Below are 24,546 nucleotides of genomic sequence, written 5' to 3'. Positions count from 1 at the left end.
TCCATTATTTTCTTAGTATTACATGACATTTGGAATCCAGATTTATCTACCTATTTACTTATTTATTGACACACAGTGTGGAATAGGCCCTTGTGGCCCTTCGAGGAGCGCCACCCAGCAATTCCTTGATTTAATCCTAGCCTAATCACGGGACAATTTACAATGACCAATTAACCTACCAACTGGTACATCTTTGGGCTGTGGGAGGAAACCAGAGCATCTGGTGGAAACCCATGTGGTCACGGGCAGAAGGTACAAACTCCTTACAGGCAGCAGCGGGAATTGAACTCGGGTCACTGGTACTGTAAAGCATCGTGCTAACCACCACGCTACTGTGCCGCAATACAATAACAATAAAGTTATTGTATAACTTTAGCTAATAACAAAGCCAACAACACCAATGCAACACAAGTACCCTAAGGGATACTTCACAGGTTCATTGCTAACAAATAAAAACACATTTCATACAGTTATATCTCCTGAGAAAGCATAAATCCAGGTGACCAGAAGACTGGTTAAACAGGCAGAACTTAAGGAGCATTCTAAAGAAGGAAAGAGAAACAAAACAATGGAGATGTTTAAGAGAATGAATTCCAGGACTAAAGACCCTGGAATTCACTGAAGTGATAGTTATCAGTGGAGGAGTGATAAACTTGCTGATGTGTAAGAAGGTCTAATTGGAACATTGCAGATTGCAGGCAATGAAAGAGGCAAGAACAATATGAAAACTAGTAGCCAATATACAGTAGGCCAAGGAGTTAGGGTTAAGTATACAGGAGACCATCAAACACAGGAGTTAGGGTTAAGTATACCGTAGGCCATCAAACACAGGAGTTAGGGTTAAGTGAGAATTAGTGACAGAGAGGATGAAGCAGGTTTTTGGATGTCCTCACAATTATAGAGTATAGATCAAGAGTATAAAACAAAAGAGATGGTTGTTGACTTCAGGAGAGCAGGGAGTGACCACTCTCTGCTGATCATTGATGGCTCTTCCATTGAGATCATTAAGAGCACCAAATTTCTTGGTGTTCATCTGGTGGAGAATCTCACCTGGTTCCTCAACACCAGCTCCATAGCCAAGAAATCCCAGCAGCGTCTCTACTTTCTGCAAAGGCTGAGAGAAGTCCATCTCCCACCCCCCATCCTCACCACTTTCTACAGAGGATGTACTGAGAGCATCCTGAGCAGCTGCATCACTGCATGGTTTGGGAATTGCACCATCTCGGATCGCAAGACCCTGCAGCGGATAGTGAGGTCAGCTGAGAAGATCATCGGGGTCTCTCTTCCCGCCATCACAGACACTTACACCACACGCTGCACCCACAAAGCTAACAGTATTGTGAAGGACCTCACGCACCCCTCATACAAACTCTTCTCCATCCTGCCATCTGGCAAAAGGTAGCGAAGCATTCAGGCTCTCATGACAAGACTGTGCAACAGTTCCTTCCCCCAAGCCATCAGACTTCTCAATACTCAGAGTCTAAACTGATATCTACATCATTTATTATTATATTGTAATTTATCCTCTACTGTGCCTATTGCCTTGTTTATTAATTATTGTACTGCCCTGCACTGTTTTGTGTACTTTATGTAGTCCTGTGCAGGTCTGTAGTGTAGTGCTGTTTTTGTGTTGTTTTACATAGTCTAGTGTAGCCTTGTGCTGCCTCACATAGTCTAGTGTAGTTTTATGTTGTTTCATGTAGCACCATGGTCCTGGAGGAACGTTGTTTCGTTTTTACTGTGTACTGAACCAGCAGCTTATGGTCAAGATGACAATAAACTTGACTTGATTTAAAGGGAATTAATCTGGAGTCTTATTTTTATCTTGATGGTGAGTAAACTAACAAATACTAGCAAGCAAATAAACTAGTAAGTATTTTTAGGATTTCCTAAATACAGCCATTGTTATAAAGGTCCCCCTGCTATGGTCATTCTAGGAAGTCAAATGTTGCAGCAAGATGAAGACAGAGTCTATTTACAAACAAGAGAAAATCTGCAGATGCTGGAATTTTTAATTCTTCTCTACCTTTTCCCAATTCCTTCGCCTCTGCTGTATCTGCTCTCAGGATGTGGCTTTTCATTCCAGAACAACTAAAATGTCCTTCTTCTTCCAAAAAAGGGGCTTCCCTTCCTTCACAATCAGTGCTTCTCTGAACCACATCTCTTCCATTTCGCGCAAGTCTACCCTCACCCCATCCTTCCGCCACCTCACCAGAGGTAGGGTTCCTCTTGTCCTCACCTACCACTCCACCAGCGTCCGTGTCCAGCACATAATTCTCCGTAACTTCTGCCATCTTTGATGGGGTCCCACCACTTTCTGCTTTCTGCAGGGATTGCTCCATACATAACTCTCTTGTCCATTCGTCCCTCCCCACTGAACTCCTTCCAGGCACTTATTCTAGCAAGTGGAACAGGTGCTACACTTGCTTCTACACCTCCTCCCTCACTACCATTCAGGGCCCCAAACAGTCCTTCCAGGTGAGGTGACACTTCACCTGGGAATCTGTTGGGGTCATCTACTGTATCCGGTGCTCCTGGTGTGGCTTTCAGTATATTGGTGAGACCCGACATAGATTAGGAGACCACTTTGCCGAGCACATACACTTTGTCTTCAGAAAAGGTGAGACCTCCCAACGGCCACCTGTTTTAATTCCACTTCCCATTCCCATATGTCAGTCCATGGCCTCCTCTACAGCCGTGATGAGGCCACACACCAGTTGGAGAGCAATATCTTATATTCCAACCTAATGGCACGAACATTGGTTCTTAAACTTCCAGTAATGGAACCTCTCTCCTTCACCATTCCCCATTCCCATTTCCCTCTCTCACCTTATCTCATTACCTGCCCAACACCTCCCTCTGGTACTCCTTCCCCTTTCTGTCCTCTCCTATCAGATTCCCCCTTCTTCAGCCCTTTTTCTCTTTCAGTAATCAACTTCCCAGCTCTTTACTTCACCACTCCCCCCACCCCCCAGCTTCACCTGTCACCTACGACCTTGTATTTCTTCCTCCCCTCTCCCCACCTTCATACTATGACTTTTTCTCCAATCCTGATGAAGGGTCTCAGCCCAAAACATCAACTGTACTCTTTCCACAGATGCTGCCTGGCCTGCTGAGTTCCTTCAGCATTTTATGTGTGTTGCTTGGATTTCCAGCATCTGCACATTTTCTCTTGTTTGTGATTGGACAGAGTCTAATTAGATGAATTATCAGATTAAAAAATGCCATCAACTACATTCAATAGATTAGAAAACTTTGAAAATAAACATATTCATACCTGCAATACACAGAAAACGCTAGAGGAACTCATCTATGGAAATGAATAAACAATCGATGTTTCGGGCTGAGACCCTCCTTCAGGACTGTAGTCAAACTTAACTAATTTCACCACGTAACTGGTATCAGTGATCCCTGTTGTGTAGGAACATTAAAATAATGTGCACATATTCAAAGCTTCTGAAAAATATTGCCTTACTTTAGATATTTGACAAATATATCTCCACTTTCCCAATAACTCTTGCTTTATGTTTGCTCATTTCAATGTGTGTATAGTGGTGAATGATCAGAGATGAATCATTTGTAAGTTAATGCATCAAATTAATGAGGCTTCCAGTGTATCTATTATTCATTCAGCAAACAGCCACCATCATGTGTGTTATAAACATGTTTCATTCTTATTCACATAGATTTATGAAACATGATAAGCTTTATGCACAGGTGAGTTGACTTCACAGATGAGTTCCTATTTATAATGAAGAATCTGCTTAGAGGTCATTAGTACAACTGCAGGGAACTAATCTGTATGTAAGACCACTGCAAACCATTAGCTTTAAGGAAAAGAAAATTTCTGGAGGAATTTATGTGCATTTTACTATGTGTTACTACAAGAACATTGGGGTCGTAAACATTGATAGTTTGTTTGGGTAGATTAGATTTATATTTTCATAGTTCATCCACAATCTCAGGGTTTTTGAAGCCAATGAAGAACTTACGGCTAAGTTGCATACAGCCGGCTCCCACTGAGCAGTAGTGAGGCACTCATCCAGCTAATCTGCCAATCAGGTAAAGGGACTAATGCAATCTAAACAAATATTGAGATTACATGGTAGAAACCAACCATGATGTCAGTCAGCAATAGATTGATGCCAGTGCTGGCATTCTTGGAGCTCAGCAACCAAGCTTTCTCCCTCTCATAAGAAAAAAGGTTCAGCCGTGGATGTATTTCTTATGACAGCTGGTAAAATTCCATCTTCTTCAGAACATACTGGTGCACTTCTATACTGCCATATAGAGAGCATCCTCACATCAGCCATTACTCTCTCCGTGTTGTAATGTGAGCATTATTAAAAGTAAGTTAATTAGGATAATGGGGGGGTTCTACTTCCAGTCTTTTTTACTTCCGGTGGGCTCTGTGTATAGTGTGCCCACCATGCCGTACGGGTTGTGAAAGCCTCTGTATATACATAACGGTTTTGAATTTTGAGATAAAGTTGTTTCTTCAACATGAAGTGGTCCAGTGTGCCTTTTTCAAAGTAGAAGTTACTACATATTTTTGGCAACGAGGTAAACTGGTTTTGTGAATGTATCGGCACGTTTTTCGAACTGGAGCTTCACGTTCAGATGGCTACGTTTGGAACGATCATTGATTTTGTGGAGGCAATCGAGGACTGGCCGGAGCATCAGGAAAGGTTGGGACACTTTTTCTGTGCTAATGAAATTACTGAGGAGGCTAAGAAGCGCTCTATTCTCCTGAGTGTGTGTGGGGCAAAGATCTACAAGCTAATAAGGAATTTAGCCGCACTGCAGAAACCGGGGGACATTCCATATGACGAACTGGTCAAGCTCATGGGGAACCACTACAATCCAAAACCTTCTGTGATAGTCCAGCGGTGTAAGTTTCACAGCCGTTTCAGGAAGCCAGGTCAGTCTGTGGCCAATTTTCTGGCCGAGCTTCGGCAGCTGTCGGAGCATTGTGATTTCAGAGCGGTGTTGGATGACGTGCTCTGTGATCGATTGGTATGCAGCATTAATAATGACAGCATCCAACGCCGCCTGTTAGGGGAAACCCCACTGTTGACTTTCAAGAAAGCCTTACAGATTGCCCAAGGCATGGAGACGGCTGCTAATAATGTCAAGGATATCCAGAAAGGACATGGGGGACTCACAGTTGGCAGCAGTGCACCAAGTCAGGAGGGAGACTGGTAAACAGGCAAAACAGGTGGAATGCTTCCGGTGTGGAGGGTCGCACTATGCAAATGATTGCAAATTCAAAGACACTGTCTGCCATGCTTGTAGCAAAAAGGGACATTTAGCTAAAAAGTGCAGAAGTTCAAAGGGTAAGATTAAGCCAGGGCACGGGAAAGCTCAACAGGCTCAGGCAGCCACACACCATCTAGAAGAAGCAGATGAAGAGGCAGCATGTGCCTACAACATGTTTGGAGTGGAAACAGATGAGGAACCACCTGAACCATATTATGCCACAGTCACTGTCAGGGGAAAGGACATTAAGTTTGAGATTGATTCAGGGGCTACTGCATCGGTCATTAGTGAGGAGACCTACAGAAGGACATGGCGGTCCAACCTGCCTCCCATTAGACCATCAGAGCTCAAACTTAGGACCTATACAGGGCAGCCCATACCTCATTAAGGGGTGGTATATGTGGACATTTCAGCCAGGGGTCAGAAAGCTGAAGCCAGGCTAGCGATAGCTAAGGGCAGGGGGCCCAGTCTTTTGGGTCGTGATTGGCTTCGCAAAATCCGGCTAAACTGGCATGAAATTAAGTATGCACACAACGGAGGACATTCTGCAGTGACACAGTGACGTTTTCAGGGACGAGCTAGGAACACTGAAGGGTGTGACAGTGAAACTCCATGTCGACCCTGAGGCTACACCATGTTTTTTTAAGCTAAGGTCGGTGCCCTATGCCATGAAAGGCAAAGTCGAGGAGGAGCTGGAACGTTCACAGAGGCTGGGCATTATTGAGCCCATCCAGTTTTCAAGGTGGGTGGCTCCCATTGTTCCAGTTTTGAAGGCAAAAGTGGAGAGAAAGCAGGAAAAGCAGAAGGAGGGACATGATCAACATGCGCGAGAGAGACAGTTAAAACCGGATGACAACGTTTATGTGAGAAATAATCAGCAATGGCTGCCTGGGATTATTCTTAAGCAGAGTGGTCCCGTCTCCTATGTTGTTAAGCTGACTGATGGGCGTGTTTTCCGCAGACATCAGGACCATGTGCGCCTGCGTCATGATACTGGCTCAGAGGCAGACAGTTCCATGGAATTTCCATTTGTGAAACAGACTACTATGGAAGCATGTCCACCAGTGACTTTGCCAGAGGGCGAGACATTGGCAGAGACGTTGGGGTGCCCTGAAGAGGATGGACATTCTCACACAGACACACAGACCCCTCTCATGCCCCCAACACCAGACCCACTCAAAACATCATCACCAGTGGTGCCTGCTGGGTCACCCGGGGTAGTGCGCAGATCACAGTGCACTCGTAAACCTCCTGACAGACTGAATCTTTGATGGGACAGTTCTTTTTTTGTTGTTGTTAGATTGAATGTTGAATCTGTCATGTTTTTCAGATGTTTTGTATTGATAAACTTGCTGAGATACTAGTATAAGTTTTCAGGAGTACGCAAGTTGGATTTTAAAGGGAGAGATGTGAGCATTATTAAAAGTAAGTTAATACTAATTAGGATAATAGAGGGTTCTACTTCCAGTCTTTTTTACTTCCGGTGGGCTCTGTATATAGTGTGCCCACCATGCCGTATGGGTTGTGAAAGCCTCTGTATATACATAACGGTTTTGAAGTTCGAGATAAAGTTGTTTCTTTGGCGTGAAGTGGTCAAGTGTGCTTTTTTCAAAGTAGAAGTTACTCCACTCTGGTTTGGTGCAACAACCTCTCGTGATATACGAACACGACAGTGAACTACCAGGACTACAAAAAAGATCACTGGCTGTTGTCTACTATCACTGCAGACCTTGTATGCATCCAGGGCAAAGAAAGGGCCTAGAAAAATCATTGCAAACATTACCTACCCAGCAAACTGCCATTTTCAAAAGGTCCCTTCTGGAAAGTACTGGAGATCTATTAAACCAAAAACTTCACGACATCTTAAAAGTTTCTTCTCCCAGCCAGCCCCCCATTTCGATCCATCTATTACCCTTAGACACTGCACAATGAACACTTTAAACCACTTTTTTTAATACTGTTTACATTATTAATACATGCTGGTATTTATGCACATTTTATTTCATTTTTGTACCTCTAACTTTATTTTTATATAATTCTTTATTTTGTATAATTGTTGAATGTTGTCATATTTTGTTGCAAGTAGTTCCAACACACCCCAGCATGTAATGATTAATATTAATGCAAATGTACATGGTGGTAAAACTCTTGCATCAACTGCTGTTAGCTTACTTCGTCCTTTATCAAATATCTTGCTATTTCTATATATTTACATTTCCTAGTCCTTATTTTTCTGACAGAGCTCTAAATGTTCATTGAGATTGTCTAGCAAGACTTTTGCAACCAAATTGTCTAACAGAAGAGCCCTCCTTAGTGTTTGCTTCTGTTAGTATTTGAATTACCTTTTAATGAATAGAGGAATTCAACCAAACAGTTGTTAAAATTTGGAGTTCAAATCAAATATTTTCAGTATGATTTCTTCCCCAAAGGCATGTAAATTATCTGCAGGCTAGCTAACTCATTCATTTTAACCAAGTAGGTTCAGACTGATTCATTTAAGTAGTATCTGTTTTTCTTTATGCCATTTACTGATGGTAACACCGAAGAATCCAATTGACCTTTTATGTTGGTGCCAGCTCCCAAATGCAATCCCACTACTCCCATTACCCCTCTTCATATTTCCCTGCGGTTCTGCATGCCATTCTCTCTCACGTACCCATCAGCTCTCCTATGATTCTTACACTAACGTCTCCTTTGGGGTAATTTATAGCAGTCAATTAAACTACCTGCACATGGTTGGACTGAAACTAGAGCAGTATTTGCAAACCCACATGGTCACAATGAGAACATGCAATTTCCATCAACACAGCACTCAACATTGGACTTAATACAACTTCCTGAAGCACTGGCTGCTGCATCTCTGTGCCAGTCATTCTGCCACCACGCCTCCCTCAAGGCTGATAAGATTCAGAGACAGGAGCAATGCACAAGTATACATTAGTTAAAATACAACAAGAATGTTGGCAACCAAGTAACACCTGATGAAAGGTGAAGCTTCAGCATAAAGCCCTTAATCAGAATTGAAAAAGAAAGAAAACAAACCAGTTTCCACAATAAAGTTGGGGAAAGTACTTACTTCTCCCAATCAATTCATTTTTCAATTCCTCTTCACTTCCATTCCCACATCAGAAGGGTCTGAGAACCTTCCACTTGTTCCTTGAACAGCGGTCAACTCTCTTCTTCAGAATAAGGGTAACAGCACTTGCCTGTGCTCCAGTGATGCCTGCCTTTTTTGTGGGCAAGTAGAGAAGTATTTTCTACCAGTCTTACTAAGGACAATTCTCTTTTTTTCCTGGTGCATCTTCATTGGTACAGCTTCATGCACTCATGCAAAATTCTACAATGTCATTTCTTTCCTGCTGATTTTCATTGTACACTCACCTTCACATGGTTCACCTCTGACTTTTCCCTTCCATTTCCTGATTTCTTCAACTTAGTCTTGGAGGACAGATTAGCACAAACATCCTTTATGCATCTACAGGTGCTCAAGGCTATATCAATTAGGATTCTTCCCCCCCCCCCCCCCCCCATCTCCTGTAAGGATTCTTCTCCATTTCCCCATTGCAATGGTCAATGTTTTATTCGGTCTGATGAAGATGGTTTCAACCACAGGCTCCTCTGAGATGTTTTCTTATGGAACTATGGCTTCCCTTCTACCTTTGCTGTTGGTAACTTTGATGGAATCTCAACAACAACTCTGCTCTCAACTCCTCACCTCATGGACAGAATAATGAGAGTTCCTCTCTGCCCCATTCCTTACCTCCATTCCTTGACCTTTCATTGAACTAGTCAACCTGTGCAATTTCTGCATCTTCAGTAAGATTATTCCAGCACTTTCCCTTACAATCATTGGAGATGCAAGGCAAATCTTTTCACCTCTCCCCTTTCCACCTTTCAAACATTCCTTCCAGCTGAAGGAGCAATTCACTTGCTTTTCTTCCACTGCATTTGCTGCCTACTATGTAATATCTAGCAACAGACACAAAATGCTGGGGAAGCTCAGCAAGGCATCAACGGACCTAATGAAGGACCTCAGCCTTCCATAGATGCTGCCTGACTTGCTGAGTTCCTCCTGCATTATGTGTGTGTTTTTTCAAGAATTACAGCATCTACAGAATCTCTTATGTTTATGGTAATACAGTCTCAGTGGTGGTGAAACAAAACACAACTTGACTGCCGTCTTAATGGTGAACTCAGCAGGCCAGGCAGCATCTCTAGGAAGAGGTGCAGTCGACGTTTCAGGCCGAGACCCTTCATCAGGACTAACTGAAGGAAGAGTAAGTAAGGGATTTGAAAGTTGGAGGGGGAGGGGGAGATCCAAAATGATAGGAGAAGACAGGAGGGGGAGGGCTGGAGCCAAGAGCCGGACAGGTGATAGGCAAAAGGGATACGAGAGGATCATGGGACAGGAGGCCTAGGGAGAAAGAAAGGGGGAGGGGGGATGGACAAGGGGTATAGTGGGAGGGACAGAGGGAGAAAAAGGAGAGTGAGAGAAAGAATGTGTGTATAAAAATAAGTAACAGATGGGTACGAGGGGGAGGTGGGGCATTAGTGGAAGTTAGAGAAGTCGATGTTCATGCCATCAGGTTGGAGGCTACCCAGACGGAATATAAGGTGTTGTTCCTCCAACTTGAGTGTGGCTTCATCTTTACAGTAGAGGAGGCCGTGGATAGACATGTCAGAATGGGAATGGGATGTAGAATTAAAATGTGTGGCCACTGGGAGATCCTGCTTTCTCTGGCGGACAGAGCGTAGGTGTTCAGCAAAGTGGTCTCCCAGTCTGCGTTGGGTCTCACCAATATATAATATATAATTTGCGTGTATTGCTTTGGATTTCCAGCACCTGCAGACTTTCTCAAGTTTATAAACTGAGTGAATATTTGGAGATGGATCCCTTACAGCAGAAATGGCCAGTTCCGACACAGTCAAAGTAAATTAAATGAAATTGAGTCCAGAAAACTGAGATGTGATCTGCAGTTAGGTCTTAATCTCAATCTTGTATTAGGCCTGACTAGAACAGGGCAGGTGTGTTAGAATAGGATTGAAATGTGGATTAAGGTGGAAGGGAACAGTGAACTCTGAGCCAGCATTGTGGACTTAATGTTGGTGCTCTGTAAAGACGGCAGTCAAACAACAGGAATTCTGCAGATGCTGGAAATTCAAGCAACACACATAAAAGTTGCTGGTGAACGCAGCAGGCCAGGCAGCATCTCTAGGAAGAGGTGCAGTCGACGTTTCAGGCCGAGACCCTTCGTCAGGACTAACTGAAGGAAGAGTGAGTAAGGGATTTGAAAGTTGTGAGTCGGCTGGGGTGATATACTACGTCCAGTGCTCCCGATGAGGCCTTTTATATATTGGCGAGACCCGACGCAGACTGGGAGACCGCTTTGCTGAACACCTACGCTCTGTCTGCCAGAGAAAGCAGGATCTCCCAGTGGCCACACATTTTAATTCCACATCCCATTCCCATTCTGACATGTCTATCCACGGCCTCCTCTACTGTAAAGATGAAGCCACACTCAGGTTGGAGGAACAACACCTTATATTCCGTCTGGGTAGCCTCCAACCTGATGACATGAACATCGACTTCTCTAACTTCCGCTAATGCCCCACCTCCCCCTCGTACCCCATCTGTTACTTATTTTTATACACACATTCTTTCACTCTCCTTTTTCTCCCTCTGTCCCTCTGACTATACCCCTTGCCCATCCTCTGGGTTCCCTCCCCCCTTGTCTTTCTCCCCGGACCTCCTGTCCCATGATCCTCTCGTATCCCTTTTGCCTATCACCTGTCCAGCTCTTGGCTCCATCCCTCCCCGTCCTGTCTTCTCCTATCATTTTGGATCTCCCCCTCCCCTTCCAACTTTCAAATCCCTTACTCACTCTTCCTTCAGTTAGTCATGACGAAGGGTCTCGGCCTGAAACGTCGACTGCACCTCTTCCTAGAGATGCTGCCTAGCCTGCTGCGTTCACCAGCAACTTTTATGTGTGTTGCTTGAATTTCCAGCATCTGCAGAATTCCTGTTGTTTGACTGCCGTCTTTACAGAGCACCAACATTAAGTCCACAATGCTGGCTCAGAGTTCACTGTTCCCTTCCACCTTAATCCACATTTCAATCCTATTCTAACACACTTGCCCTGTTCTAGTCAGGCCTAAGATAAGATTGAGATTAAGGCCTAACTGCAGATCACATCTCAGTTTTCTGGACTCAATTTCATTTAATTTACTTTGACTGTGTCGGAACTGGCCATTTCTGCTGTAAGGGATCCATCTCTAATATTCAGTCAGTTTATAAACTTGAGAAAGTCTGCAGATGCCGGAAATCCAAAGCAATACACACAAATTGCTGGAGGAACTCAGCAGGTCAGGCAGCATGAATAGATGGTCAACGTTTCGGGCTGGGACCCTTCTTCAGGACTGAGAAGGAAGAGGGAAGATGCCAGAATAAAAAGGTGGGGGGGGGGATGGAGGGGAAAGAGGCTATCTAGAAGGTGATAGGTGAAGCCATGTGGGTGAGAATAAAGTCAAGGGCTGGAGAAGGAGGAATCTGATAGAAGATGAGAGTGGACCATAAGAGAAAGGGAAAGAGGAGGGGACCCAGGGGGAAGTAGTAGGTAGTTGACAAGAAGTAAAAGGTCAGAGTGGAGAATAGAGGAAGGGGTGAATTTGTTTACTGGAAGGAGAAATCGATATTACTCAATCAGGTTGGAGGGTACCCAGGTGGACTATAAGGTATTGCTCCTCCACCCTGAGGGTGGTCTCACCATCGCACAAGACGATGCATGGACTGACACGTTGGAATGAGGCTGGGAATCGGAATTAAAATGTTTGGCCACCAGTAAGTCCCACTTGCGGCGGATGGTGAGAAGTGCTCAATGAAGTGATCCCCCAATTTACGACGGGTCTCATCAATGTAGAGGAGGCCACATCGGGAACACCAGACACGAAAGACGACCCTAGCAGATTTGCAGGTGGAGCGTTGGCTTGCCTGGAAGGGCTCTTTGGGGCCCTGAATGGAGGTGAGGGAGGAGGTGTATGGGCAGATATAGCACCTAGGCCGCTTGTAGGGATAATTGCTGGGAGTGAGATTAGTGGGGAGGGACCAATGGACAAGGGAATCACAGAGGGAAAGCAGAAAGCTGGGGGGAGATAAAGATATATGTAGTGGTAGGATACCTTTGGAGATGGTGGAAGTTGGAGATGATAATGTGTTGTCACTCAGTTTATCTTTCTCCATCAGAACAGCCTGATCTGCTGGACAGTTTCCTTTACCCTGTCAATTCCTTCCTCACCTCCCTGATCTTTTGCTTGAGCTGGAAGACTGAGAACAGGTTAGATTTAAGTTTCAGAGAAGGTGGTGAAGTAATGGAGAGGGCAAAAGCTATATCACTTTCCACAGATGCTGCCTGACCTACTCAGTGTTTCCATATTTCTTTTTGGTTGCATTTCACATTTTCTGCACCTGCAGTTTTTGATTTATATTAGCTTAGCAATGCACAATCTGGTACTACTCTCTCCAGATGTTGTGCTCTTGTTTACCAGCCTTAACTTTACATACAAAAGTATTTAGTGCACAGAAGAAAATTGGGGCCTTAAACTCCATTGAGCTGATTCATTCACTTTCTGGTCTAAAACCTTAACAATGATTACAATTAAGATGGTGAAGAACTGAACCAAAAGTTGTACATCTATTCACACTTCACCTTACTATCTGTCAGAATCCAGTGGAGGAGGATAACCTGATTATTGAGGCACATGATGGCAGGCATCTTCTACTTCATTATTCTGCAATGTTTTGACTGCTTCACAATACTTATGCCTAATTATGAGTTCAAGATGCTACATTAGCCTTTTTTAATGAAGTCCAATTAAGCATCATTAACCTCTGCTCTGACTCATAATTTATTGGACGAAACAGAATGGGAAAGCTGTATGCAAAGGCTCTTGGCAAATGTATCTTGTCAAACTGAACTGGCCTTTGTGAATAATTGGCATCTATAAAAAGTTACAGACCGTGGTATTGTTTAATATGCAGTGTGCAAGCCAAATGATAACAGCCATGTGCATTACAACAGAAGGTAAACATGAGATTTGAAAAGCTAGTTTTTCATGGAAAGAGAAAGTATCCATCACTGAAATGTTGACAGGCTTGGACATTGGATATAAGCCCTGGTTCTTTACAATCACTTACACCGTGTAAATATAACATATGCAAAGATAGTATGAATATGAAGAAGTCTCATCATTTTAGTGTCTGAAATCATCATACCGAACCATCTTAAAAGCAAATTTTTCATTGTCCAATGAAGTTTTACTCTGCAATGTTCGATTAAGAAAGGGTTGAAAAGATAATTTTATCAGACAAAATTAAACTAAATCTATAAGAAGGGATGAAATTACCTTTTAACCTTAAGCAGCATATTAAATATATTCAATTTCAATTATGTAACTGAAGAATGCAATAAAATATTCCATTTGTGTTTATTTTATAGGAAAAATGCATCGCACATTTATCAAATTGAATTTGGGTATGTTTATTATATTAAACTTTTCTATGTACAAACAGAAGTGATGCACAAGATTTATTGGTGAAAGATTAATGTTATTTTAATGTTACTAAACTGGATTATTCAATGGCTACTCTATAAATAAAGCAACACAGCAATATTTACTGCAAATGTGATTCTTCACCAGTAAGAAAAATCATCGAAATGTTAATCCTGCTTATTAACTACTGTAAGGGGGCTATATACAGCAATAAAAAAAGCTCCATTGTTTGGGGCATTTACAGCAGGGATGGGCATTATCACAAAAAGTAATAATTTAATAGAGAGTGATATGATTTGACTATGAAAAGTAATCTACTATCTGCCCTAAACATTATTGCTTCATAGTGGATCACATAGACACAAACATGTCTGCACTGCTCTGTCACTATTGTTTATTCCTTATGTCTGTGGAATATAGATAATTGATGTATTTCTGGTTTCCAGTAAAACTGGGAAGTAGGTAACAGCTTGGTGCTTGTAAGTGCATGTAAGTGTTTGGTTAGAATTGCCCTGGTGGCTAGTATACATCAACACTGCTTCATTTTCGATAGCATGTGCCTCAACAGCCTTAGTTCATCCCATACTGAATTCTTCATGTTACCCGTTTTTGAGAGATAGTGTATTCATGTGAGATTTTCTTCAGAGAAATGGAAGGGAAGGCCAGAGAATGAATCTGCCCTCAGTTCTCCAGGCTTCCCAAAAATATTCACAATCTATGTGATTTTCAAATGGAAAAGATCAAAATCATAGGACAGGTCATTTGGCCCACAATGTTGTGCCAACCTTGATGTTCATGAGGAGGACATTTATATTAAAAGACTTCTTCTTGTGCATCATCCACATTCATCCATTTCCTTCATGTGTCTATATTAAAACATCTTAATTCCAGCTAATTACCTGTTTCCACTACTAGCATGGTAATCTATCCCAGGCACTTAACACTCTCTGCATAAAAAATACTTGCACCTCACATTGCCTTAAATCCTCCTTCTAACCTTAAAGAAGTTTGACATTTCTAAGCTGGGAAAAGATTCCGACGGTCTACCATATCTAAAGTTCGCTTAATTTTTAACAACCTCTATCAGGTCTTCTCTAGGGAGAGCAAACCAAATTTGTCCAACCTTTCCTTATACCCTCTAATCCAGGCAAACTTACTCTACTCCCTGTACACTCATGGCTGTGTGGCCAGATTATGCTCTAATTCCATTTACGAGTTTGCAGATGACACGACCATAATGGGCTATATCTCAAAAAAAAATGACTCAGAGTACAAGGAGGAAGTAAACAGCTTGGTAACATGGTATCATGATAACAACCTTTCCCTCAACGTTAGCAGCACCAAAGAGCTGGTCATTGATTTCAGGACTTCAGCACATGCTCCCGTCCACATCAATGGTGTTGGGGTGGGAGGGTTGAGAGCTTTGAGTTCATCACCAGTACTCTGTCCTGGTCTAAATGACACCACATCTATGAAAACTCACCCACACTTCTACCTATGCAGGAAGCTCAAAAAAATTGGCACGTCCCCATCGACTTCTAACAATTTTTATCAATGCAATATAGAATCATGGAATACTATAGAACAGAAACAGGCCCTTTAGCCCATCTAGTCCATGTTGAGCTACAAAGAAAGCATCCCATTTAGATGCATCACAGCTTGGTACGGCAGCTGCTCTACCCACGACCGCAAGAAACTGCAAATAGTTGAGAAACTGCAGCCAGGGCATCAATGGGAGTGGGGATGACTGGAAGAATCAAGTCAGCCCATGATTGAATGGTGGAGAAGATTCAATAGGCTGAATGGTCTACTTCTGCTCCTATATCTTATGGTCTTATGGTGTACACAGCTCAGTATATCATGGAAACCAGCCCCTCCCCCACCCCCAAGGATCTTGTCTATAATTCTTGCTGCCTCAGTAAAGCAGCTAGTATAATCAAAGACACCATCCACCCAGGAAATTCACTCTTCTCCTGTCTTTTATTGGGCAGCAGATACAAAAGCTGTGAGCACTTACCATAAAGCTCAAGTACAGTTTCTATCTCCTCCTATGTCTGTAATGGGATTTATATCCTGTGTGTTCTTTGATAGTTCTTTAGATTGTCCACAATTTCATCGATCTTGGTGACATCTGCAAACTTGCGAATCCACCCATCAACATTTTCATCCAAATCATTGATATACTGTATACCATAAGCAACAGTCCAAGCATTGATCCTTGCACAACACCAGTGGTCACAAATCTCCAGCCAGAATAACACCCCTACTATCTGTTGTCCATGAACAAACCAGTTCTGAATCCAAACTTGCAATTAACAAAACATTTAGAACAAACAGGAAGCTCATAATTCTATTTAACGTATACACAGGTAGTCAGAAATAGTTATGGAACAAGCAAAAGCTTCTAATAGCAGACCACAGTTTAATGAGTTTATAACTATTGGGACAGACATACAAGCATGCAAATGCTGCCATTAATGACCTTTATTCTCAAATTCAACTTTATCCTAGAAATAAAACAGATAAACCACTCCCACTGTTTTAATATTGACCAATGTGGTATTTATTATTATTACAGAGTGCTATTGGCGGAAAAGTTGACTCAAGATGTGTATTGAAGAGTTTTCACTTATTGTGGGAGCAGTCATTGTTGGAGTGGACCAGTGACTGAGTGGTCAAGCTTTGGTTCAGTATGTTTCAGAAAGAACAGGTAGTAGCTAAGGATGCTGAGCCATTTGTTATTATTTGTTTTGACTGCAGAACTTGGGCTTGAGAAGTTGGGGCCAAAGGTACAACAATCTCAGAGAGAAAAGGCTGAGTAAGTAATCTAGGAGAATGTGAAACTCAAAGGTTTCAGAGAGGAGACACAGGTAAGAACAGGTAATCTTTTAAAAAAATTCTGTAAATCCTTAGTCCTTAGTTCAGTGTAGGGTCAATGAACTGGAGCTGGGAGCTGAAGATCCTCAGGACCACCTGGGAGATGAAACTTTTATTGAAGTGGTCACACCCACACCAGATGCTTGAAGCAAGGGGAGTAAGCAGTCAATACAGGGTCCCCCTTGTGACCATTCCCCTCAGCAACAAGTACGCCTCTTTAGATGCTACGGGGTGGGGGAGAGGAGATGACCTATTGGCTCAACAGCAGTGGCCAGGCCAGTGACACTGTGGCCGGCTCTATGGGTCAGCAGGGAAGGATAAAGTCAGGCAGAGTGATAGTGATAGGAGACTCAATACTCAGGGGAATGGTCAGGAAATTCTATGACTGAGAAAGAGGAGCCAGAATGGAATGCTGACGGCCAGATGCTAGGGCCCAGGATGTCTTGGAGAATCTGCAGAATATTCTCAGGGGGGGAGGGTGAGCAACCAGAAGTTGTGGTGCACATTGGCACTAATGACATAGGTAGAAAGGTGGATGAGGCCCTGCACAGAGAGTATTTGGAGTTTGAAAAGAGCTGAGGAGCAGGACTTCCAAGGCAGTAATCTCTGGACTTATCCCAGTACCATGTGCTAGTCAGGGCAGGAACAGGATGAATGAGTAGCTCAGGAACTGGTGCAGGGAACAAGCTTTCAGGTTTTTGGATCATTGGAATCTCTTCTAGGTCAGGGTTGACTTATTATGTGAGGGATGGGTTACACCTGAACTGAAGGGGAACCGATATCTTGGCCAAGAGATTCACTGCTGCTACTCGGGAGGGTGTACACTAATTCGGCAGGAGGACAGGAACCAGAGCAGCAGGTCAGAAAGTGGAGGGATGCAGAGGAAGGTAGCTGTTAGGACCAATAAAAGTAGGCAGGAGCAGAGTAATAGATAAGTTAGGATGGATGGTTTGAAGTATGTGTATATTAATGCTAGGAGTATTATGGGTAAAGAGGATGAACTTAGAACATGGATCACCACATGAACTATGATGTCGTGGTCATTACAGAGACTTGGTTGAGAGAGGAATGGGTGCTGAATGTCCCAGGGTTTCGATGTTTTAGAAAAGATAGAGAGGAAAGTAAAAGAGGTTGGTAGGGGTGGAGTTGTACCACTAATCAAGGATAGTATCACAGCTATACTCAAAGCCGACATAATGGAAGGCTCATTTACTGAATCTATAAGTGTAGAACTCAAAAACAGGAAAAATAGGAAGGGCGTAATCACTCTGATGAGATTGTACTAAAGACCCTCCTACTTAATGTAACTCGATTTCTTTTCTCTATATTTTTAATCATGTATTTCATTGTACTGCCGCTGTGAAGTTAACAAATTTTACCATTCTTTCAGTGGTGAACAGTTAGGGAACAGTGACCACAACTCCTTCAGTTTTTTTAGATTATGAAGACATGTAGTCCCCTTTTATTGTCATTTAGTAATGCATGCATTAAGAAATGATACATTATTTCCTCCAGTGTGATATCACAAAAACACAGGACAAACTAAGACTGAAAAAACTGACAAAACCACATAATTATGCATATAGTTACAACAGTGCACAATACCATAACTTGATGAAGAAGTCCGTGAGCACACTAAAGTTCAAAGTTTCTCAAATGTCCCACATCTCACGCAGACGGGAGAGGAAAGAAAAACTCTCCATGCCATGCTGACCACAATCCGACTCTGAGTCATCCGAAAACTTCGAGCTCTGATCAGCTCTCTGACACCGAGTACTGAGCACCATCTCTGTCCGAGTGATTCGCCCTCTTTCTTGGTCGCCAAAAGCAGGCAAGGCCGGGGATTTTGAGGCCTACCCTCCAAAAGATTCCCAACCACACAGATATAGATAAGAATAAGCTTACCTTGCAGGAGAGAATAAAAATTGGAGCAGGGCAAATTACGAGAGCATTAGACAGGAATGAGGAAGTGTTAATAGGTAGGTCCACATCTGACAAGTGGAGGGCCCTTAAAGGCCAACTGCACAGAGTATAGGACAGTATATTCCAGTCAGAAGGAAAGACAGGGATGGCAAGTCAAGAGAGCCTTGGATGTCGAGGGAGGTGATGAATTTAGTCAAGAAGAAAAAGGAAAAGTATGTAAAGCAGAGAAATCTAGAATCAAACAGAGCCCTGGAGGATTATAAAGAAGTTAAAAAGAACTCCTGAAAGGAATCAGGAAAGCCAGGTGGGGTCATGAAAGGTCCTTGGCAAGTAGTATTAAAGAGAATCCCAAGGCATTCTATACATATATCAAGACCAAGAGGGTAACTAGGGAGAGGGTGGGACCACTCAAGTATAAAGGGGGAAAATGTGCTTGTATGTAAAGGATGTGTGTGAGGTCCTTAATGAGTACTTTACTAAGTATTTACCAAGGAGAAGGACATGGAGGATAGGGAGATCAGTGCAGAGCATATTGATATGCTAGGGAATTTCAAGGTAAAGGAGGAGGTAGTGTTGGGTGTCTTAAAAAGCATTAAGGTGGAAAAGTCAACAGTGTGATGGGATCTAGGCTATTGAGAATGGCGAGAGAAGAGATTGTTGGGACTTTAACTAATACCTTTGTGTTCTCTCCTGCCACATCAAGGTTCTGGAGGACTGGTAAGCAGCTGATGCTATTCCATTGCTCAAGAAGGGAACCGGAGATAATCCTGGAAACTATAGACCGGTGAGTCTCGCGTCACTGGTAGGAAAGTTACTGGAGAGAATTCTTAGGGATAGGATTTAAGAGCATTTGGAAAGCCTAGTTAGGGAGAGCCAGCATGGCTTTGTGAGGGGCAAGTCCTGTCTTACTAGCTTGATTGAGTTTTTTAAGGAGGTGACAAAATTGATTGATTTACATAGAGCTGTGGATGTTGTCTACATAGATTTTAGTGAGGCATTTGACAAGAACCCTCATGGAGGCTCATCCAGAAGATTAAGTCGCATGGGATTAATGGTGAATTGTCCATTTGAATCCACAAGTGACTTGTCCATGGAAGAAAGAGGGTTGTTGTTGACAGGACTTATTCTAGCTGGGGGTCTGTTATTAGTTGTGTTCTGCAGGGATCTGTACATGGACCTCTGCTGTTTGGTATGTATATAAATGACCTGGATGAAAATGGAGATGGGTGGGTTAGTAAGTTTTTAAATAATACAAAGATTGGTGGTGTTGTGGATAGCGTAAATGACTAGCTCAAAGAATAGGGCTGAATAGAGATAAGGGGCTGATTTAGGCAGAGAAATGGCAAATGGAGCTTACCCGGCCAATTGTGAAGTGTTGTACCTTGGTAGGTCAAATGTAAAGAGACAATTCATAGTCTAGGGCAAGGTCATTAACAATGTTGAGGAGCAGAGGGATCTTAGGGTCCTAGTTCATAACTCCCTGACAGTGGCTACACTGGTTGATAGGGTGGATAAGAAGGCATTGGCATGCTTGCCTTAATTAGTCAAGACAAAAGTCAGGAAGTTATTTTGCAACTTTACAAAACTCTACTGAGGCCACATTTCGGAGATCCTATCATTTCGGATCTTCCCCTCCCCCTCTTACTTTCAAATCTCTTACTATCTCTTCTTTCAGTTAGCCCTGACGAAGGGTCTCGGCCCAAAACGTTGACCGTACCTCTTCCTATAGACGCTACCTGGCCTGCTGCGTTCCACCAGTAACTTTGATGTGTGTTGCTTGAAATTCCAGTATCTGCAGGTTTCCTTGTGTGAGGCCACATTTGGAGTATTATATAGATTTCTGATCACCCCATTATTGGAAGGCAGTCATAGCTTTGAAGAAAGTGCAGAATAAGTTTACCAGGATGCTGCCTTAATTAAAGGGCATGTGCTATCAGAAAAGGTGGGACAAACGGCTTGCTTTCTCTGGAGCAGAGCAGGCTGAATGGAGATCTGATCATTCTATATGATTATGGAAGGCTGAGGTAGAATAGGCACACACTATGTTTTGCCCAGGGTTGAAATGTCTAATACCAGAAGTCATGACCTTTAGGTGAGAGGAGGTAGTTTGAACGGAGATGTGACGGGCAGGTTCTTGCACAGAGAGTGGTGTGTGTCTGGAATGTGCTGCCTGGGTGTGGTGGAGGCAGATACATTGAGACATTTAGATAATCACATGAATGTGAGGACATTTGGACATTTGGAGAGATATGAATATTGTGTAGGCAGAAGGGATTAACTTAGTTGGCCACTTGACCATTAATTTATTTGGTTCAGCACAACATAGTGGGATAAAGGACCTGCTCCTGGCTGTATTGTTCTATGTACTATGTTGTATTCAGGCAGACATGTTCCTGTTGTTCCCAGTGCTGCAGCCAGTATTCAAGATTTAAGATTGTTCAATGTCATTTCCATTACACTAGTGTAAAGGAGAATGAAATCATTGTTAATTATTGTTAATTATCCAGACCCAGTGCAGCACAAAATAAACACAATAAGATAAACAATGCAATAATTAAAAAAACAATGAATACAAATACATATGATTGCTTTTTTTTTGCATTTTTTTTCAATTGCGCTTGATGAGAGTACAGACTTGAGAGGCACTGCTCAACTTGCAGTGTTTGTGCGAGGAGTAAGCTCAACATTTCAAATTTTTGAAGAGTTTATTCAATTAATTCCTATGAAGGACATGGTTACTGGAGCAGATATTTTTGAAGCTTTGCTGAAAGTGATGTCAGAAATGAAACTTAATGTGTCGAAGCTAACTGGCATCACAACTGATGGGGTACAAGCAATGGTGGGACAGAAAAACTAAACTGAGTTCTTTGATTACTAATTGGCATTCTTGGTCAAGCACAAATTATTTTCTAGCGTGTGCTATTTGTTAATTTGAGGCAAAATATAACTAGATGTATTTAAATGGATAATTCCCATATTTCAAGTTTTTTATGGCATTTATCTGGCCCACCGTCCACTCATCTGGCCCACAGAGGCAAAAAGGTTGCTGACCCCTGTCCTAACTTATTCAATCTATCCTTATAACTCAGGTTCTCCAGACCCAGCAACATCCTTGTGAATTTTCTCTGTACTCTTTCAACCTTATTTACATCTTTCCTGTAGTTTGGTTACCAAAACTGCACACAATCCTCCAAACTAGGCCTCACCAATGACTTATACAACTTCAACATAACATCCCATCTCCTGTACTCAGTACTTTGATCAATGGAGGCCAATGAGCCAAAAGTTTTTTTACAACCCTATCTACCTGTGATGCCACTTTCAATGAATTATGGACCTGATTTCCCAGATCCCTTTATTCTACCACACTCTTCAGTGCCCGACCGTTCACTGTGTAAGACCTACCCTGGTTGGTCCTACCAAAGTACAACACCTCGCACTTGTCTGTATTAAATTCCATCAGCCATTTTTCAGCCCATTTCCCCAGATGGTCCAGATCCCACTGGAAGCCATAATAGCCTTCCTCATTGTTCACTACACACCTGATCTTGGTGTCATCTGCAAATTTAATGATCCAGTTAACCACATTATCATCCAGATCATTGATATAGATGACAAACATCAATGGACACAGCACCGATCCCTGTGACTCCACTCGTCACAGACCTCCAGTCAGAGAGGCAACAATCTACTATCACTCTCCGGCTTCTACCAGAGAAAAAAATATTCATTACTTGACGAAGCATAAGGACGACAAGGCAGAGATAATAAAATCTGAAACCACACGTGACTTTGTTTTGGCCTTAAGGTTTATTTTCAAGATTTGATGTGGCAATTACAAATAGCAGAGAAGATTTACTTAATTGCAAGAAAATTGTTTTGTAGTCACCCACCAGACTTTAATCTGCAAAGCTTAAAATTAGCAAATAAGTGACAGGTGAGCAAGATGTTTTCATGAGCTGAGTCAGGCCAGTCTGTGTTTCAAACATACAGTATACTAACATTGGTTTAACGTATCACATAAAAATGTCAGCTTTACTTAGCTATAAGACAATTCTGTTTCTTATTTAAGAAATAAGATAAGCAATATGCTTAATTCCTATGATCATTCCCCATGTTTTCATGACATTGAAAACTGCATACGTACACATGTACGGCTTTTTTAGTTACAGTATTTTATTATCATGTCAACGCCTGCTCAACTGGAAGCAACTGTACAGAGGGCAGATGATTGCTGACTTCACAGCTTTCTTTGTTCCAAGGAATAAAGTCCTAACCTATTCCACCTATCCTTATAACTCAGGTCCTCCAGACCCGGCAACATCCTTGTAAATATGGTTTATTAAAAGGTAGCAATATATTCTTTCTACAGCAACTCCAGCTCATGATGGAATGGTTAACTCTGCAATTAAATGTCCTTACACTATGGACAGATTTCAGAAATGGCACAAAGATTTCACATTGTGAAGATATGCTTGGCAACGCTCCACCAGTGGTCTCTCATTTAGATCTCATGTATATTCCAGCTAATTGGGGCAACCACTCATTTGGGACAAATTTCAAAGAACAAAAGCTAATCAAGAAAATAGCTGGGATTCCCTTCATTTACCTGGGGCACGGCGCTGCTTAACTGAGGCAGGAGACTGATGCTGAACAATTTCTAACTAGCATCAGTCGTGTGCACGTCTGTGGCCGTTAGACACCATAACATGCTTAAAGCGAACAGATTTTTTTAAAATAGTATCAGTTGTGTGTCTCTGTGTTCAAAAAGCAGTGAACTTTGTCACTGATAGTTAGCGAGAAATAAACAGTAAGACAATTCCAAACTGTTTTTTCTCACTGCGGTTTCAAGCATGCAGGCTTGAAAATGCCAGAAACAGTCCGGAGTGAAAATGAAATGATTTCACTATTTCAACAAGTTAGGGACTACAAAGAATTTGAAGGTATTGACAATCATTTTGAATATTACAATGAAAATGAAGAGCTGGAGGATGCAATTGTTGAAAGGATTGTTTGAAAGCAGTCCGTGATCTGTACTAAATGTCAGCGCTGATTTTGTTCATTTACAGTCAATCAGTAGAACATGGCAAAAACTCAGTCGATAACTATTAGGAACTAATACAGTCTTATAGTATTGGTAATGTTCTACTAAGCTCTACATTCAACTTAAATACAGAATTTGTTGCTCAGTTAAATGGTAGTTTGACTTTTTTATATGTTTTTAACTATTTCACTGAAACTTAATGATGCCAAAATATACTGATCCCGATATATCCCAGTTAACCAGAATCTACTGTAATTCCATCCTGTCAGTTCAGTTCTGCTCTCACCTGGAGAAAGTTGCAACACTGGTTGTCTTTTTAAAAAGTAGTAAATAACAGGCAGGCAATACATCCCTGAACATTATAGGTCTTCTGCATCACATCCACTTTCATTTAATCTCTACTCCCTGCCCTATAATGTAAACTTTACTCAAAGTATAAATGTGAGTAGGAGTAATTCCTTTCCTCAACAGACATTGCTTGACTTACTTAGTTCCTCCAGGAATTTGTTTGTCGCTCCATCCTCCACTGACTGTATTCTCTGGTATTTCCACAAACATTATTCAATGGATAAGTAGCTCCATTAACTTTTATACAGTAGGTGCCAAATCTGAAGAAATGGAGGCTGGTATCAAATACGTGATTACCAGTCCCCAATGCTTCTGAAGCAATAGGTTATGCCAATTTTATGCTGCATGCCAGTTTACATGACATTGTGTTGCCCATTCTAAATGTGCTAATGAGTAACTCCATTTCTCAATTCTTTAGAGCAGGACTGTAGCACAGCCAGTGGGACGAATGCATCAAGACAACAAAGACCAGGGTTGAATCTTGACCTAGGGTGTTGCCTGTGTAGAACTTGCATGTTCTTCTTGTGATTGTGTAGCTTTCTTCCAAG

The sequence above is a fragment of the Mobula birostris genome, chromosome 16, assembly GCF_030028105.1.
Source record: "Mobula birostris isolate sMobBir1 chromosome 16, sMobBir1.hap1, whole genome shotgun sequence".
Classification (NCBI taxonomy): Eukaryota; Metazoa; Chordata; class Chondrichthyes; order Myliobatiformes; family Myliobatidae; genus Mobula; species Mobula birostris.
Note: the sequence above shows the minus strand (reverse complement) of the source record.